The sequence below is a fragment of the Dermacentor albipictus genome, chromosome 5 (assembly GCF_038994185.2).
Source record: "Dermacentor albipictus isolate Rhodes 1998 colony chromosome 5, USDA_Dalb.pri_finalv2, whole genome shotgun sequence".
Classification (NCBI taxonomy): Eukaryota; Metazoa; Arthropoda; class Arachnida; order Ixodida; family Ixodidae; genus Dermacentor; species Dermacentor albipictus.
The window spans coordinates 94,061,965-94,081,004 of record NC_091825.1 but is presented as its reverse complement, the minus strand read 5'-3'; positions in this window follow the sequence as shown (position 1 = coordinate 94,081,004).

The following is a 19,040-nucleotide window of genomic DNA, read 5'->3' as shown; positions in this document are numbered from 1 at the left end:
CCCCCTATGTCCTTATGAACTAGAAATCCTACCCTGTAATCTCTCTTACCTGGGAGACCCCTGTAGCAGAGGACGTGGCTGTTGGTCAGAACTGTATAAGCCTCACCAGTTCTAACTTCACTAAAGCCCAGAATATCCCAGGCAATGCCTGATAATTTCTCAAAATGCCCTGCGAAGCTAGCCTCGAGAGGGTTTGCATGTTAAACGTTGCCAGGTTCAGTTTCCAGTGGTGGCCTGTCCGAATACAGAGATTCTTAGCACCCTCTGCTGTGTCGCAGGTCTGACCGTCGCCTTGGTCAGGTTCTCCACAGCTGCTGGGGAGCGAGGGCCACACGTTAATTGTCAGTGAAGTGTTAGGTACATAAAGGGCAGTGATCATAGGTTAGTGAGGTTTAGGATCGCTCACATTTTGACAAGAGAAAACGCAAAATTAGTCGAGAAGAAACAGGCCAACCGAGATGCAGCAAGGGTAAAAGCAGACGAATTTAGGCTGGTGCTTGCAAACAAATATGCAGCTTTAGAATAGGAAGATGCAGCATGAAATTGGTGAGAAGAAAACATGGCATAGGACAGGACCAAATGTATGCAGCGAAATATAAGCAGGGCAATATCGGCAATTTCAGTGATATAGTAAAAGCAGCAGAATAATTCTGTACTGGCCTGTACATTACCCAGAGTGGCCACGCAAGCTTCTTTAGAAGTAGTGATGACTGCAATACAGAGGCTCGAGGGGAAAGTGACAAAAAGATTGAATAACAGTTGATTTAATCAAAGATGGCAGAGATACTATGTATCCTTGAAAAGCTTGCGACCCTTTATATGCTATGCCTCACAACTTCAAGTGTGCCAAAGAGCTGGACGAATGGCAACATTATACTAGTCCATAAGAAGGGAGACGTTAAAGAATTTAAGAAATATAGGCCCTTTAGCTTGCTTTCAGTATTGTATAAAATATTCACCAAGATAATTTCCAATAGAATCAGGAGAACTCTTCAATCACCCAAGAGAACAGGCTGGAGGGATATTCTACAATGGATAACGTTCATGTCCTCAGTCAGGTAATTGAGAAATCTGCGGAGTGCAATCAACCTCTCTATGGCCGTCGTAGATTATCATAAGGCATTTGATTCTGTAGAGATAGCAGCAGTCATGGAGGTATTGGGTAATCGAGGAGTACAGGAGGCATATGTTATTATCTTGGGAAATACAGTTAAACCTCAATATAACGAAGTTGGTAAAATCTGCAATCTTGTTGTATTGAAATTCGACCTTATGTGCAATAAGTACAGTCGCTGATCGATTTTTCTTATGCTGAAAGGGGCTGCAGAATTTTCTGAATTATCGGACAGTAAAAAAAAGCTAATTTGAATGAGAAAGCAATTCATGTTGATGAATGTGGTAGTTAGCAACGAATGATATGGTTTCGTGCAACGTTGACGATATCATCCCATCGGCGGTACAAATTGAGCGAAGCCAGCCACGCTTTCACGTGCACTCCGCCCCCGTGGCTGATAGCGTCGCCCCAATCGTGAAAGGTGCCCGCAGCCGGGAGCATTGCTTCATCTGCCTCTCGCCCCAACGGGCCACCGAAACTCAAGATTACGCAACTTCCAATACAAGCTTACATGATGCCACGCCATCTCGGCACGCCCACTCTTACACACGCAGCAGACCACCTCTAAAGCAGGGCGCGCAGCTGCATATGCACTCAGCCGTGCCTACAGCCATGAGCAGCCACGGCCTAGACGCGCACCAACTTGCCCCCCACTCCCCACCGCTCGCTCCCCTCCCCCTCTTTCTCTTTGCTTGCATGGGAAAGCAGCACTCATAAAGCCGCCATCTTTCGTGCCTCACCCTTGCACACTTTCCCTCGCACCTAAAGCACAGTGCGTAGGGCGTGATAGGATCCTATCGCACTTGGACTTTGTACGCAACATGATGCGGCTGCACTTCGAGGGCCACTCCTTTCGTGCGATTTGAGAGATGCGTTTGCAAGCAGCTGCTTGTAATTCAATCATTTGACCATCCGCATTTGTGAAAGTTCCCATTTCTTGTCTTGAAATTCCTTTGCGGCGGCAGTAAAATTTCGTTTTATTGAAGTCGCATACGGACATACTTCGTTATACTGGGGTTCTAAATACATGATGTTCTGTGAATAAGAGGTTATGAAAAGTTAAATACTTCCTTACATCAAGAAATTCGTTATGCTGAAGTTTGTTACAGCGAGGCTTAAGTGCATCTACAAAGATTCCACAGCTGCCTTGCTTCTCCAAAAGAAAAGCAGAAAATAGCCTATCAAGAAAGTGGTCAGGCAAGGAAACAATCTCTCCAATGCTATTCACTGCATGCTGTTACGTCTCAACGCCACCAAGGGTGTTAATTGAACATTTGCCACATGTCAAACCATCACACCTTCTATCCAGACGTCAATGCGGCGTGGATGACCAAAGGTGCCCACCCCACCATTACCTGGAAACCGGAAAAAAGGATGAACGGGAGGGAACCACGACAACGAATTGATAGGTGCAGTTAATTAGACGAGTCTAATCACCACCCATCCCTCAGAACTTGTCCAGCTGTCAAGACAGCGTGTAAACCGGCTGTTGCAGGGTTCTATGAAAGGCCCTCAGCACCTGGCAGGCTGAGTGAAGAATAGGGGGGCAACGATGAATGAAGTAGGTGTCGCCGGATGATTTCTTTTCACAGATTCCAAACCAGTTTCTTCAAGGCGGAGCTACTACGGGTTATAGTGAGCATGGGTGTGGTATCACAACGGAGTCGACGATGGTGATTTTCTGCTGGACAGCCTTCAGATTCCCTAGTTGACTCGCCTACGGAAGGCGACGGCATTAAAAGCAGAGACTTTCTGAGAGCGAGGACAGAGGGTCCCGATATGAACTGAGACATTTAACTTGCTCCTGCGTGACTGGAGCTGTGTAATTAAGCAAAATGCACTCTTTTTCCTTCATTTTCTACAACCTGACAGTTGATGCGCTTGGTGGATTCCATGCCCTGAATGCCACCCGAGCCACAACACTGATTACAAGGGGAGTACGGTAGCGCGATTAAAAGACGGGGCAAAAGAAGACACATAGGGACGCACACAGCGCTGTGTGTTAGCGCTGTGTGTGTCCCTATGTGTCTTCTTTTGTCCCTATGTCCCTTCTTGTGTCCCTATGTGTCTTCTTTTGTGCTACCGTACTCCCCTTGAAGATGCATTACCAACAAGCCCACATTGCCACCCTCGTGAACTGATTACAAGATTAGACTGGGAAGGCTTAGGAGTGAAGATAAGTGGCAAATATCTTGGCATCCTTAGGTTTGTAGATGACAATGTCCTGTGCAGCAACACTGGAGATGTGTTGCAACAAATGGTTGGAGACTTTAACCAAGAAGTTGTAAGAGTACAGTTGAAGATTAATATGCAGAAGACGAAGATAAAAGACAAGAACTTATGTTATAACTAAAACTGCTACAGATGCAGGACGGAGGGAGATGACAACACAGGGTGGTTGTCCTGTCCCTCCGTCCTGTGTCTGTAGCAGTTTTATTCACAATGTCTCGCCAGCCGGCCTGCAACTTTACCTTTCTAAAGGATTTGCGATTTCCAGTGAGTCTGTAGCACCCACCGATGCTGCTATGCGTGGACACTAATGGTCGGCACCCTCGGTCGGCATGGCAAAACATGACGAAAATAAAGTTGGGCGGCGCATGCTCGCAGTACAAACACTGTACACGCTAGTCCATTGTAATAGCCTGCTATGCTGGTCCTCTGGTCCTGGCACTCTGGTGCAACCTCTCAGTTTGCGACAAGTCTCTAGAGTTTGTGCAGGAGTATGCTTATCTAGGTCAATTACTTGCAGGGAACCCTTACCATGAGTAGGAAATTTACATAAGAATAAAAAATTGTGTGGATCCCACACACTGTGGGAATAAATCTAAGTGAAGCTTTCTGTGATGTTTGCTTTGATTGACAATCAGCAGTACGCAATGCTGATGGCAAATGTTTAATTTCTTCAGCATTTAGTTCAATATGAGAGTAGTGAGTTGATGAGGTTACCTTGCGTGCACCACTGCTGTATTTCTGCGTACTACACAGAACACACAGCGAGACGTGTTTGCTTGAGGCGTTATTGTGTGCCATTGTCAACCTCCGAGAGGGTTAACATTGTCGATGCCTCACACGGCACATGACATCTTTGTAGAAGTGGTAAACTTTTTGTTGAATTATGGGGACGTACAAGCCAAACCCACAATCAGATTATGGGGCACGCCGTAATGGCAGACTCCGGATTAATTTTGATTTCCTGGGGTTCTTTAATGTGCACTTGAGTGTAAGTACACGGGTGTTCTTGTATTTTGGCCCCGTCGAAACGCGGCTGCTGCAGTTGGGATCAAACCCACGACCTTGAGCAATGTCATAAGCACAAAGCTACTGTGGCGGGCACAGAAGTGTTGGTTTGACGTGCGACTGCTTTTGTAGTGTCGCTTAGGCGATACAGTGCTTTAATGCGGTTTTGCGTCTGCACATCGTGCGTAAGTTGTCTGCTTCACAAATTTACATGGTGTTTATTGTTCAGAAATAGCAGAAGTGCACTGTACCAAACCTTGAACCTAAATTTATCCAGTTTGTCCGCATCCGCTGTCATGTCTAGCACTAGTAGTGTCTCCTTGCCTTCTCACATCACATTTGCCCTCTCCCGCCCTCCCCCCATGTATGGGAACTGCGAGCAATGAGTGAAGGGCTGTCATTCACTTATTTCGTGATTAACAGCATCATTTCTACCCATTTCCAGCCCCCTCTCCCTACCTCGATCCTCTCTACCATTATATCTACCTCCCCCCGACACATTAATAGAAAAGTAAGCGCTGCTGTTTCTGCAATGCTTTTGCTGGGAATCACGAATAATTACAGCTGTCATGAGGGTATTGTGGGGACACCCAGGGAGCCGCAGAGGGCATTGTGCTCATGTGACGTGATGGAAATGTCTAAACAAGCTTCTCGCGTTTGCTTTCCTCTCTGCCATACTCCTGCTCTGAACCACCTCCCGATGCAGCGTGCAGTAGAAAAGTCAAAGGACGAGGCAAAGAAAGCTTTGTTTTAAAATGGGTTGGAGTGCATACAGCAAGCATTACCAAATCCTGACGGGGTGCTTGCCACTGTTGTTGAAAAGAGACGTATACAATCATTGCATTCTACCAGTGCTAAAATATGGGGCAGAAACTTGGAGGTAAAGAAAGAAGCTCAAGAACAAGTTAAGGACCACGCAAAGGGCGATGAGGCACAAAGGCCGTGAGGCGTAACATTAAGAGACGGGAAGAGGGCGGTGTGGATCAGAGGCCAAGTAGGGCTAGCAGATATTCTAGTTGACAATAAGAGAAAAGCAAGATGTCACTGGGCAGACCATGTAATGTGTAAGGCAGAGAACCAGTGGACCATTAGAGTTACGAAATGGGTGCCAAGGGAAGGGAAGCGGAGTCAAGGACGGCAGAATATTACGTGGAGTGATAAAATTAGGAATTTACTGGCACAAGTTGTAATCAGCTAGTGCAAGAAATAAAGATGCTGGGAGAGGCTTTCGTCTTGCAGTGTACATAAATAGAGGCTGCTGGTGGTGATGATGATGATGATGATGATGATGATGGGAAACAATAGCATTGATGGCTAACCACAGTAGTTGCTTTGACTGTGAACAAGTCATGATATCAGAGCAATTATTTCCAGCATGCAACATCATAAACACATCGATGGCGGACTGGCAGTGACACAAAGATCCTAAGACAGCCTTGGCAGCGGAAAGTATGCTTTTAATTTTGACCCTTCTGCATTTGTTTATACCTGAATATTTTTTTTGTAAGGAAGATAAACATCTGTCCAAGAATGAGTGCAGGCTGCACTGTATTAGTTTATGTTCTTTTTACATTGTCCCACTATAGTGTGTTGCCCAAGAATGAACGTTTAGCATGAATTGTCCTTGGACAAGAATGATTATGCGCATGTGTCTGCCCATTGCCGGCATTGTAAGTGTAAGCCTCTGCTCGAGGAGACAACACTTTTGTTTAAGCATACTGATGCATCCACCAGATTAGTCGTGAAAGCAGCCCACATTGAGCGAAAGGGCACATGGTGCATTCACCAGCCTTCGATCACACTTTCTCAGCAGGAATTAACGTACCTAGATAGCTTGATACGGTAACAGATGCCCTGTATACATGTGGCCTGGTTGTGCGTTCCTCAATTGACCATGTGATCGCTTGTGTCGCTTATATACCTGATGTGTGTTTCAGTAAACGTAGTTGTGAGTTAGCAGTCGTCCTGTGTCCTTTCACTCCGTCGTCGTCTTGTTCACGCTGTTTCCATTATGAATGTATACTAACTCACCCAGTGAGAGAAGCGTTCCGGGCAAGTTGGTAATCCATTGCTTAAATGATATTGCGCGACAAAAAAACGACACGGACTTGAGTGTGTCTTCTCTCACATCCGTGTCGTTTTTTTGTCGCACAATATCAGTTAAGTAACTCACCCAACTTTCCAGTGTAATAATGAACTCTACTTTGTTGGCGCACTCAACTCATTATTAATGGCCCTGGTTTGACTGTGCCAACTAGTCGAGTTACCTGGCAGATAAAATCATAGTATAAAAGAAATATTCAAAATTTTCATAATTTAAATTTGCCAGAATAACCACCAGAAGTAATCTCAGTTTGTCTATTCTTATCAAATGCTAGATATAGCCCACCGTGCAGGGCCTTGATGTGCTTGAAATTGCCATTGCAACTGTGCAACATCTGTGCCCTTGACTGATGCTGCTCAAACATACCTATCACACCTGCTTGGAAGTGCCCATCAAGTAATCCTTGTAGTTACAGTTGTTGAGATCTGCCACTCGCTTGAGTCGTCGCTTTCTCACTGGGCTGCAGGCTTCCACTTTCTTACCAATGCTGACTGGACATCCCAAGATTACAAGTGGAAGTCCAAAAGATACAGTTGCATTTCATATCCTATGTTGATACTTCTACTTAAGGGAAAAACCACAAAAAGACTACAACTATGATTATTTACTTCTGGTGCTTATATAGAATACTATAGATATACATTATTCACTGATTCAAAGCAGTCACGTGTATCGCAAGCACTTACTCGGACAGAAGCGATACACCCTATTTTGCTTTGGTCACACTTGCATTCCACTGACATTTTACATATACAGTTAAACCTCGATATAACAATGTTGGTAATATCAGCAGTTTATTCCATTATATCGAAATTTCATTATAGTATTGAAATTCGACCTTTTATGCGAGTAACTACAGTCACAAATAGATTTTTTTTTTACATGGAAGGAGCTGTAAAATTTTCTGAATTATCAGGCAACCAGAAAACAAACGAATTTCAATGAGAAAAAAAATCATTTTGTTGAATTTGAGAGTCGGCAACCACACATACGGTTTCATGCCGTGTTGATGGTATCTTCACATTGGTGGTACAAAGTAAAGCCTGGGACACTTTTGCGTCCACTCTGCCTCTGCGGTGAATAATGTCGCCTGAAGTGGGACGATCGATGCTATCATGAAAAGCATAGGCAGAGGAAGCGAATGGTTCTAGCTCTGCCTGTTGCTTCAACACGTCTCCAAAACTTGGGATTACACTGCCTCAAGAACCAAACGCGCATCAAGACAGTGCACATGAAAGCATGGCCATCTTGGCTCGCCATGTCTTTAACTCACCACAGAGAACCTACACGATATTGTGCGCGGGCCACCTATGCGCTTCAGCCGTGCTGACAGCTATATGCAGTTGACTGGGTTAATGGAGGGTATACGCACGCTCATCTAACCCCCCACTCCCCATTCTTGATCGTGTGGAAAGACAGTGCCCATCAAGCCACCATACTTCTTGGCTTAATCACCCTTGGACTTTCTATGGAATATGATGGCAAGAGAGTATTGTTACTATGCTTCGGTGGCTGTTCTCCGTCACGTAATTTCAGAGGTGTATTCGCAAACAGCCGCAGAATTTCCCATCTATCGCCTCAGTATTCCTTAGCGGCGGCAGTGAAATTGCGTACAAACAGACTTTGTTATATTGAGGTTCAAAATACATGGTGTTCTAGGAATAGTTATAAAAAATCAAATACTTCGTTATATAGAGGTCTAACTTTACATTTAAAGGGCTCCTGAACCACTCCTCAGGCTTGGTTAAAAAACACAGTCTGCAGATAGCATACACTGCTATCGCATACACTGCGACCGTATACACGGTCGTTTACGATCGTGATCCTGCGGGATCCGGATCTAGGCGATCGCGATCCAAGAATTGCAATCAGCCCCTTAATTGCGATCACAGACTGACGTCTGCACCCTCTAGCGTAGGATTCTGAAAATGCTAAAAACAAGAAGTTAAGCCAGCTCAATAAAAAAAGTTTAAAAATCTTTTACCAGCAATTTAATAAGCTGTAAAACTGAACTATTGTCCAAATTTTGCAAATCTGAATTTGTAGCTAAAAATTATGCTGTTCTGAGAGTTTTCTGACGATCTGCAGACGATAATAACTCAATCCAGATCATTGGACCATGTAGCAGCAACAATTGTTGATCGCGATTGAGAAATCTGATCCGGATCAGCCCCGATCGCGATCAGAAGGGTACGTGTGACACCAGTATAACATCCTTCGGTCAAGCTAGTGCAGGACAAAGCCGGTCTGCACCATGTAGCATGGCCAAACTGGAGCATATAAGCGCAAGCATGCACTAAAGTACTGTCACGCACAAAGCAAATGCTACCCAGACGCGGCACCGCGTCGCGGCACCTCGCGGTGCCGCGACGAGTTCGCTGGCTGAAAGCACTGTGGTTTGCCGAGGACAACTGCATTTGGCTGAAGCATAAAGGGGCTTTATGTTTGGCAAGTCGTAGGCACCAAAATCGGAAGTAATGGCGTCTACAGGGACATCCAAAATCAAGTTTCAATAGCGCACCACGGCAAAAAGTGTTCTGGGAATTCCCCGCTCTGCCATAGCCTTCGCAGTACAAGTCATTGAAGAATGAGCGGAAGTACCACGCAGGGGATGTTCGATTGCCAATAACTGCAGTTCTACTGAACGCATCGAATTACTTTTTGTGACAAAATATTTCTGAAATAGCCTATTTTAACTTCAAATGCATTTCTCGACTTCGACAAAAAGTGGTTCAGTTCAGGGCCTCTTTAAACTGTTGCACCAAAACAAAGGATCGACATCTTTACAATGGATTCTACCAGTAAGAATGATTAATAAAAAAAAATGCACACATTGCATGAAATTTACCACCTTGAACTACAAGCACCTTCTGGAAATTTTTTTATCTTATTTTGCCACAATTTTTACTACCTATCCAGCCTAAGACCATTTTGCTTCGAGATATCGATTCTCATGGTCGAGCATGCAAAATGTGTCAGAAATACGACACTGCAGTAGTGTGCTCTGTTTTATGTCTTATATATTTGCAAATGACAAAGCCAGAATGAGAAAGAGAAAAAAAATGCATTTATTAAAATTATAGCTAGCAGCTAGGGATGGGATATGGTGCCTTCCTCTTCCTTCCAGCACCTTAATGAGATCTGCAGACTTTTGCATTGATATACTAATGCCATTGAACAGCCATTGAAGCTTGCCCACTAGTGGATCCATCAGAAATCTGATGTGAGCATTCTTTGGAGGATAACCAAGGGATATTGCATCCTTGGATATTCTCTGGAAATCCAGCATTGGTCTCTCTGCAAGAAGGACGAACCTTAATCGTACATGCCTCAGTTATGTTGTCACATGAGGGTCTTTGGCAGTGTATTCCTTCAATGGCATTGGTGCCTTTGTTTCTGTCTCTTGCCCATTGTACTGCTTATTTTTTTTCCTTTTGTAATAGTACTTCTGCACATTTCTTGGACACATAGGTTTATCTATTATATGCCCAATCTTCAATGTATCCAGAAGCACATCATAATCACTCACGCTGTTGTCCAAGCCTGCAGTTTAAGAGTGCATTAATTCTCGAAACCAATGTTAAAAAAATTTGAGTTATAGCTACATTGCCTTTGTACATTTGAACAATTATTTGGCTCTTCTAGGCACACTAACTATAAGGCCAGTGGAGAGGAAGAGTCTTGCAGAGCAATCGGTGGCTGAAAAACTCAACCACAAGTTCACATGCTACAATGACTGACAGTGAAAAACAGACCAACCATTATGACAAGCTTCAGTGAGATTTTTAAAGTGGAGCCTTCTCAGACTTTCACAGGGTCTGGCTGTATATATGTGTGATATAAATGTGGGCAACAGGCTATGCACTGGCTGCTGTCTGGCCTAGTAGAAAACGTGGGTCACTGGGTATGTGCCCATTCTTGGCCAGTCCCCCAAAATAGATGCAGCACTATTAAAAAAAAAAAGTTGAGGTTTTACATTTTGAAACCACGATCTGTTTATGAGGCATGCCATAGTGGGCGACTCCGGCAATTTGGACCACCTGGGGTTCTTTAGCATGCACCTAAGGCCCAAGCAATGAAACCTTCCTTTCCTTTGATGGCTGCCTAACCTTACGCGAGGCCTCCTTACAGCGAAGAACCAACGGAGGAAGCAAGCTTGACTGTATTTATAGTAACTTTTTTTTTTCTTCCTGATATGGATTATCTGGAGTTTGCCCTTCCCCAGTGCGTTAGTTCACGTCACCAAACAAGTGACTCTATTCTACATATTAATACAAGATCACTTAAACACAAGAAGGATGATGTCGCAATTCTTCTGGAACAATTTCAGTTAACCTTTAGCGCTATCATGTTGACGGAAACTTGGGGAAGAAATGATGATCAGGCATTCAATTTGGACGGTTACAATTTATTTTCCCTAAATCGTCCAAACAAACGAGGTGGGGGTGTGGCCCTGCTCATTACAACAAAAAAGAATTGCCATATTGTCCCTCAATTTACTGTAGTAACTGATGATTATGAAATACTAACAATTAATTGTAAGCTTGAGCTGTTTTCGGTACTGTATCGACCCCCAGGCGGAAGTATTGCCAATTTCTTGCAGTTCTTTGAAACTTTTTTGGAATATGTTTGCAATAACAGCTTACACCTGGTTTCTGCAGGAGATTTCAATATTAATATTATGGAAGAAACCAATGTCACCCGCGAACTAAACACCCTGTTAAATTCCACTGGATTTACTAACTTAATTACGACGCCCACTCGTATTACATGCTCTATCGGCTATAGATCTTATTGTGACAAATATTGACACTATTGTCTACAGCGCAGGTACTGTTACATCTGATATTAGTGACCATTGTCCTGTCTTTCTAAATTACGATAACGAACCACTAAATAAAAGTTTACGACAGGAGCAGCTGATTATTCAACAAATAACAGCTGAGAGTATTGAATTATTCAAAGACGACGTAATGAATCAAAGCTGGTCCACTGTAAAGGATAAGAAAACTGCAAATGACGCTTATGATGATTTCATTAAAATTTTTACTCGTATTTACGCCAAACATTTTCCTTTCAAAACTTTCAAACCTGTAAAAAAGTCTAAAAAACCTTGGGTCACCCGTGAGCATCTGAAAATGATAAAAAGTAAAAATATCTGTTATCATTCATTCTTGCGCACACGCTCTATGGAAGTGTTAAAAGAATTTAAGAAACTTCGAAATCGACTAAATGCAGAACTTAGACGTGCTAAAGAAGCCTATTATCGTCGTATTTTTGAAAATGCTAGTCGACAACGAAGTAACGCCACTTGGAAGCTCATCAATAATATACTTGGCCGTGAAAATAAACATGCTCTGCCTCAATCCTTAACACTTGGCGGTCGTGATTTAACTGGCACAGCACTCGCAAATCACTTCAATGACCACTTCCTAAACGCAGTAACTCCATGTAATGAACATATGCAATTGGCTACAGGACGCGGTAATATGAAGCAGAGCATCTTTCTTGATCCAACAGATAAAAATGAAGTGTGTCAGACTTTTATGGGCTTAAATAATACTAAATCACTCGATGCCGATAATTTGCAGATCTCTCCCATAAAACACGTTATACATTTCATCACAGAAGTTCTTGCACATATCTTTAACTTAATTATTGAATCTGGAGTTTTTCCAGAAGCTATGAAAAGAGCCATGGTATCAGTCATTTTTAAGGGAGGCGATCGTAACGTAGAAAGTAATTACAGGCCTATTTCTGTCCTTCCTGTCTTCTCTAAGTGCCTAGAAAAAATTATCTTTGTTCGAATTACGCGGTTCTTCAATAAATTTAATGTCCTAACAGACGCACAATTTGGCTTTCGAAGCGGCAGGTCTACTGAAACTGCATTGCTGACACTGAAAGAAGCTATAGTTCATCGCATTGAAAAAAACGAATTCACACTCGGTATTTTTTTAGATTTCAGCAAAGCTTTTGATTCCCTTGACCACAGCATTCTTTTGCACAAACTAGAATCAAATGGCATTCGTGGTAGTTGCTTATCTTTACTAGAATCCTATCTTCAAAACAGATTACAGAGTGTACACATTAATAAATGTAGCTCGTCATTCTTACCTATCACTTGCGGTGTACCGCAAGGGAGTATTCTGGGCCCCCTGATGTTCAATGTTTATATCAACGATATCGTGAACACGGACACAACAGTTAAGTACGTAATATACGCAGATGATTCAACGATACTTATCTCTGACATTAACCTGCCTCATCTAATATCCAGAGCTAACGACGTACTTTCGGAGATTTCCTCGTGGTCAAAAATCAATAGACTAAAGATTAATCCAAATAAAACTAAAGCTGTAATATTTCATGCTAAAAATAAAATAGTGCCTACTCACCAGCCGTTAATTCTTGATTCACAGCAAATAGATATTGTTGATACGCATAAAATACTTGGGGTATACTTTTCATCGAACTTAAGTTGGGATGCTCACGTTAATTACCTATGTAGGAAAATCTCATCTGTAACAGGAGTCGTCTCTCGCTGCCGTAGTCTGCTGCCACTCAAGGCCAAACTTCAAATATATCACGCATTATTTAACTCACATCTAAATTATTGTACGTTGATTTGGGGCACAACAACAAAAAGAAACATAAATAAAATACTTGTTCTACAAAAAAGGATAATTCGCTACGTTGGAAACATTGAACGTCTGGGAAACACACGCAAATCATTTGAAAGGTTCAGTATCGTTCGGGTTGACAATATTTACTCATACCGCTTGTTGAACACACTCTACTTTTCAAATAGAGAACTCTCGGACTTTATTACAGCCTTATCATGTCTAGAGCGTCGTGTTATTACAGTACCTACAAGAAACACCCATATATGGTCTATACCGCGATTTCGTACAACTTATAAATATCGAACTTTGGCATACAACGTCCCAACAACACTAAACACGTATCAAAACACAACCAGTTGCAGTAAAAAACAGTTATGTTCTTTCTTTTGTTCTATTGTTTGCTAGTAAAAGACTCAGTATCTTAAAATATCTACTATATATAACATATATGCTGCCTGCAAATCGGTTATTAAAAACATTAATTTTTTGCAGCATATTTAGAGTGTTTGTGTGAGTGTAAATATGCGGTACTATGTGTCGAAATTTGCATATGCATTTTCATGTGCATCGTATTTCAAATGTATTTGTGTGATTTATGAATGTTGTATTATGCATTGTGATCTGCATCTTTTTCATTTTTTGTAACAGTGTATCTTAGTACTTTTCATCTGCACTTTGTATAGCCGCTGCCATGTAACGGTTACCTGGGCCCCGTCAAGCCGTTTTTACGGCTTTTAGCCCAGCGGACCTTCCAGCATATTGTCTGGTAAATAAAACTTGAATTTGAAGTGTACTCTGAAAGCTCCCTTCGGCTGTCCTCACGTAAGGAACGGTTGCCGTACACCTGTGTTCGAGAGCACCTTTTATAAGCTTTACGCGAACACCTTTATTCAATAAAAAGAAAGTTGGAGACAGAGACGCATGGACACTTTCTTCCAGTTTGTTTAGTCAACCTGAGAAACCACCAAATTAGAGCGCAAAACTTGATATGTTCCAGCAACACTAGCACGCCAGCGTTGCGAGATGCCACTCATGCTGAACAGGCGATTGAAATGAATGCCGACACCTGGCATAGTGCTCATGCTTCTTTGCAGGTGGGCAACAACATGCATGCACAAGCAAACATGTAGGCCAGCAGTGAGGTGAAGCGCTCGTTCAGGGCCAGGAGCAGCGTAAGGGCACATGAAGGTAGCTTCAAAGCAACCTTATGCTGAGGAAGCACCAAGGAAGCCTTCACCGAGGGCCCCTCAGTAAGGAAGCTTTCAGAGTGACATACCTCACAGCAAAAACCTCACAAACCTGACATACCTCACAGCAGTATGTAAAAATACTGAAAGATATCTATAGCGGCTCCACAGCCACCGTAGTCCTCCATAAAGAAAGCAACAAAATCCCAATAAAGAAAGGCGTCAGGCAGGGAGATACGATCTCTCCAATGCTATTCACAGCGTGTTTACAGGAGGTATTCAGAGACCTTGATTGGGGAGAAATGGGGATAAAGGTTAATGGAGAATACCTTAGCAACTTGTGATTCGCTGATAATATTGCCTTGCTTAGTAACTCAGGGGACCAATTGCAATGCATGCTCACTGACCTGGAGAGGCAAAGCAGAAGAGTGGGTCTAAAAATTAATCTGCAGAAAACTAAAGTAATGTTTAACAGTCTCGGAAGAGAACAGCGAGGCACTGGAAGTCGTAAGGGAACACATCTACTTAGGGCAGGTAGTGACTGCAGATCCGGATCATGAGACGGAAATAATCAGAAGAATAAGAATGGGCTGGGGTGCGTTTGGGAGGCATTCTCAGATCATGAACAGTAGGTTGCCATTATCCCTCAAGAGAAAAGTGTATAATAGCTGTGTCTTACCAGTACTCGCCTACGGGGCAGAAACCTGGACGCTTACGAAAAGGGTTCTACTCAAACTGAGGACAACGCAACAATCTATGGAAAGAAGAATGATAGGTGTAACGTTAAGGGATAAGAAAAGAGCAGATTGGGTGAGGGAACAAACGCGAGTTAATGACATCTTAGTTGAAATCAAGAAAAAGAAATGGGCATGGGCAGGACATGTAATGAGGAGGGAAGATAACCGATGGTCATTAAGGGTTACGGACTGGATTCCAAGGGAAGGGAAGCGTAACAGGGGGCGGCAGAAAGTTAGGTGGGCGGATGAGATTAAGAAGTTTGCAGGGACGGCATGGCCACAATTAGTACATGATCGGGGTTGTTGGAGAAATATGGGAGAGGCCTTTGCCCTGCAGTGGGCGTAACCATGCTGATGATGATGACCTCACAGCAATGAAGGCTTCCTTACTGAGGCAAGGAGGATGCAATTGTTTGGGCCTAAATTTAAGCACACGAGCGTTTTGGCATTTTGCCCTCATTGAAATGCAGCCGCCGTGGCTGGGATTTTACCCCGCGACCTCGTGCTTACCAGCCCAACACCATAACCATTAAGCAACCATGGCAGGTACTATTAAACAAGGTGAATCAAGCCTTAAATGTTAAGATTTGAGTCCTAATTCAATGTACAGTCGAACCTCGATATATCGAACAGCGCGGTGATCGCAAAATAGTTCGATATAGCCAGAATTCGATATATAAAATCACGTAGAAAACGCGTCAAAAACTAGCACAAATCAATCAATGAACCAATCGCGGCGCAATAGATACTCACATGAAGCTTCAAACAAAGTATTTATTTAGTTCGCTGAAAGTACTGAAGCAGCGTAGCCTGCTTCATATTGGCAACCGCGTGCTTGACCACGGCGTCCTCAACATAAGCCAAACGGTCCACAAGAAACAGTCCAGTGCCTTCTATTGCGCCGCATTAGCGGTGTAAGTACAACCGCCAAAGCAGCTACAGCATCAGTTGCAGTCGGGAGCGGGGCAACATCAGCGCTTGCTGGATCAGTCTCGGCAGCGTCTTCGTTTGGCCGCTCAGCAGTCGCTTCTGCCGCGATCTCCACGTCTGTCAACTCCGCCACTGTTCCGGTGCTGTCGTCACCGCCAACGAAGTCCTCAATATACATGCTGTGTGGCTCAGCACCGACAAAGCGCTCCAACTGGCTCCACGGCCGCCGCCTCGATCACGCGCGCACCTATGCGTGCACGGCGGGGCAAGCCGCCTCGATCACGCGCGCACGGCGAGGCTTGCCCCCGCTACAGTGTACCCCCGCCGTGCATCGAGGCGGCCGTGCTGGCTCCAAGCCGCCGCGTGTGTACGCCGCTACGTTTGAATGGCGCCCTCGGCGCAACCGATGTGGGCAGCTGTCGTACGCAGCAGTCAGGAACGCCCATCGCGCCGCCGCTATCTTCGAGAGTGTTGCGGGAAAGCTCGCCTCCTGTCAACAGAGCGCACTTGGTCTGGGGCGGCGGAGTTCGATATATCCATTTTACATCCGGCCCCGTTCGAAATAAAGAATGAAAAATGCATGCGATTTTCCATGTGATATAGAAAGTGTTCGATATACGCAATAATTCGATATATCCGTGTTCGATATATCGAGGTTTGACTGTACATGCACCTCTAATCAAGCATTCTTCCCCTGACAAGCCAAGCACCATTACATTGCCTTATTGCCGGCCGGCGTTGGGCGTACCCGGTGGTTCTAACGGGTACGTTGCGTTCACCCAAATAGCCAACTTATTACTGATTTGGCTTGGCTCCCGTTGGATTTTTAAAAGGCGGCGGTAGTGCGCTTTGGACATTTCTTGAATTTCTTGTGAGCGTCTGTGCAACAAGGTGTAACCTTTCTCTATGGTGAAACCTTTTAGAGGTGTTTCTGCGTTGTATGTTCGATTTAAGTGGTCTTCGCTGCCGTGGTTAGTTTGTTTGGCTGGTTAGTACATGTGCAAACGGTCTTTTGTGATGTTCTGGAGTTGTGGAAGGTCGTCGCCCCTATTGCAAGTACTTGCGTTGTCGCGACATCATTCGAACACTATACGATCAGAGCAGAAACAAGTGCTGTAACCTACCCCGGTTATTGTGTAGGCGTCAGCTCTCGAAGTATTGGTCAATGCACGGTGGGAGCCCGTTTTATCTGCGGATGCGTGCTTGCACAAACTCTGACGAAACTCTGATCATTCGGGACCTATGAAAGCAGTGCTGTGTTGTTTTTGTTCCGTGCTTAGTTCGCCTGTTTACATACTCGCCTGAATGTGTGCTATTGTGATTTGTAAGTTTTCCCCCGTCGGTCTGTACCAGATACCTCGCATTCAGCTGCTTGTCACCTGTGGTTGTTTATAACTTTGCTGCAGAATTTTGTCCTTAAGTCGAATAAACTTTGGAAGGAAATCGTGAAGCTTTACTCCCGGAAAGCGCTTGTACGTCCATAGAATTTACAGTTCAAATGCAACACCTACAAATTTTAGAAGAATTTATAGTTTCCGTAAATTGAAATTGCAGATAAACAGAATTCAATAAATTGAAGATTTCTATATGCACACCAAATAAGTTCTGCAAAGTAAAACGGTTTGTTACATTAAAGTTCAATATATGGAGGTCTAATTGTACAAAATTGATTGATATAGGGGTTGATTGGATACAGGGTGTGCATATTCACACGCCTGGTTCCGTAGTCAGTCGTTACGTGCCGCTCTACTTGGGCAATAAACAATAAACCAAGCAACAATGTTAATGTTTTCGAACTGTTCATATATCGGGAGCACACCAAGAAGGTGATCTAAAAACCTCCAGGCATATGGTGACTTTCTGTTCCAAAAGAAAAAAAAGTAATAGTAATAATGTGTACAGTGGCATAGCAGAGTAAACAAACAAAAAAGCTGTCTTTTTAAGACAATGCTACATTTTTTTTTTCCTAATTACAGCAGCTGTGCAAGGTGTTCTAGACCAGTTACGATATTTGAAAATTCAGTGTGATGGGCCAGTCTGTTTCCCTTAGTGTTATAATGGCCTCATATTCTTGCAAAGTTAATCATATGACTCCTGTATCCTTACTACATTGAACTCCTGAAATGTTTTATCCCGGCCACTGCTCATCCACCATGCTGCTTCTGCTTAATAGTTCTCAAGGCAATTATATTGCCCTCCTCTTCCTATTATTCAGGCAGAGAAACAGATCCACATGGCCATCACAAACTAATTTTCACTTGCACATGCCCTGACGTTCAAAACATTGCAGTTGAGCTGGAAGCTAGAGTCAAGCTAGAAGCTAAAGGGAAGCTAGAATTAGCACTAGTGAAATGTGAAGGTTGTTAGCAAAAGTGCCCACAGTGTGTGAGGCCACAGTTTATGCGAAGATAAAAGTTTTGAGAAAAATTGTATAAATTTTGCAGTTGATATTGTTGTTTTATTAATGCTGCTCTTGCTTTAGTTATCCTTTTTTTTTTAGTCACCATATGTGTTAAATGTCACAGCATTTGATATTATAGCATTGACATATATCAGTGGGTGGGGAGTCCTCATCTGGATAGTTCATTTCTAATGCATACACTTTGCATGGCTTGTTCGCGTTGCCAACACCTACTGTATTACTTTGCTATTAAAACCCTCACAATTGTTTTTCGCACATAAATAAAACAAGCAGTCTAAAAATGTTCCTTTGTCTCATGCAATATAGCGCTCCTCTCAACTAAAGCTGTATGTTCTCGAGACACAAGTTAACAGCTACATGTTAGCTGCAAAACCTCTTAAATTTGCAACAATATTGAATATATTGAGACAAAAAAGCTATCTTGGTGAACATAATGTTGCAGATGCTGACCAGCACATGAGTAGTGCTTCTTTTATTACAAACATTTAATCACATTGCAGAGAGTGTGTACCACTTAAATCACAATCATTTTATTGAGATGTTTTTGTGTCAGTTGCATGTGGCAGAAGCAGGAAATAGTAAGCTGACTCTGCCTTAAAGCAAACATATGCATGAGAGAGCGCTTAAAGCATTACTTGTTCAAACCGAGGCTTTGGTGTCTAGATTTCACGACGAAGAGAGTAAAA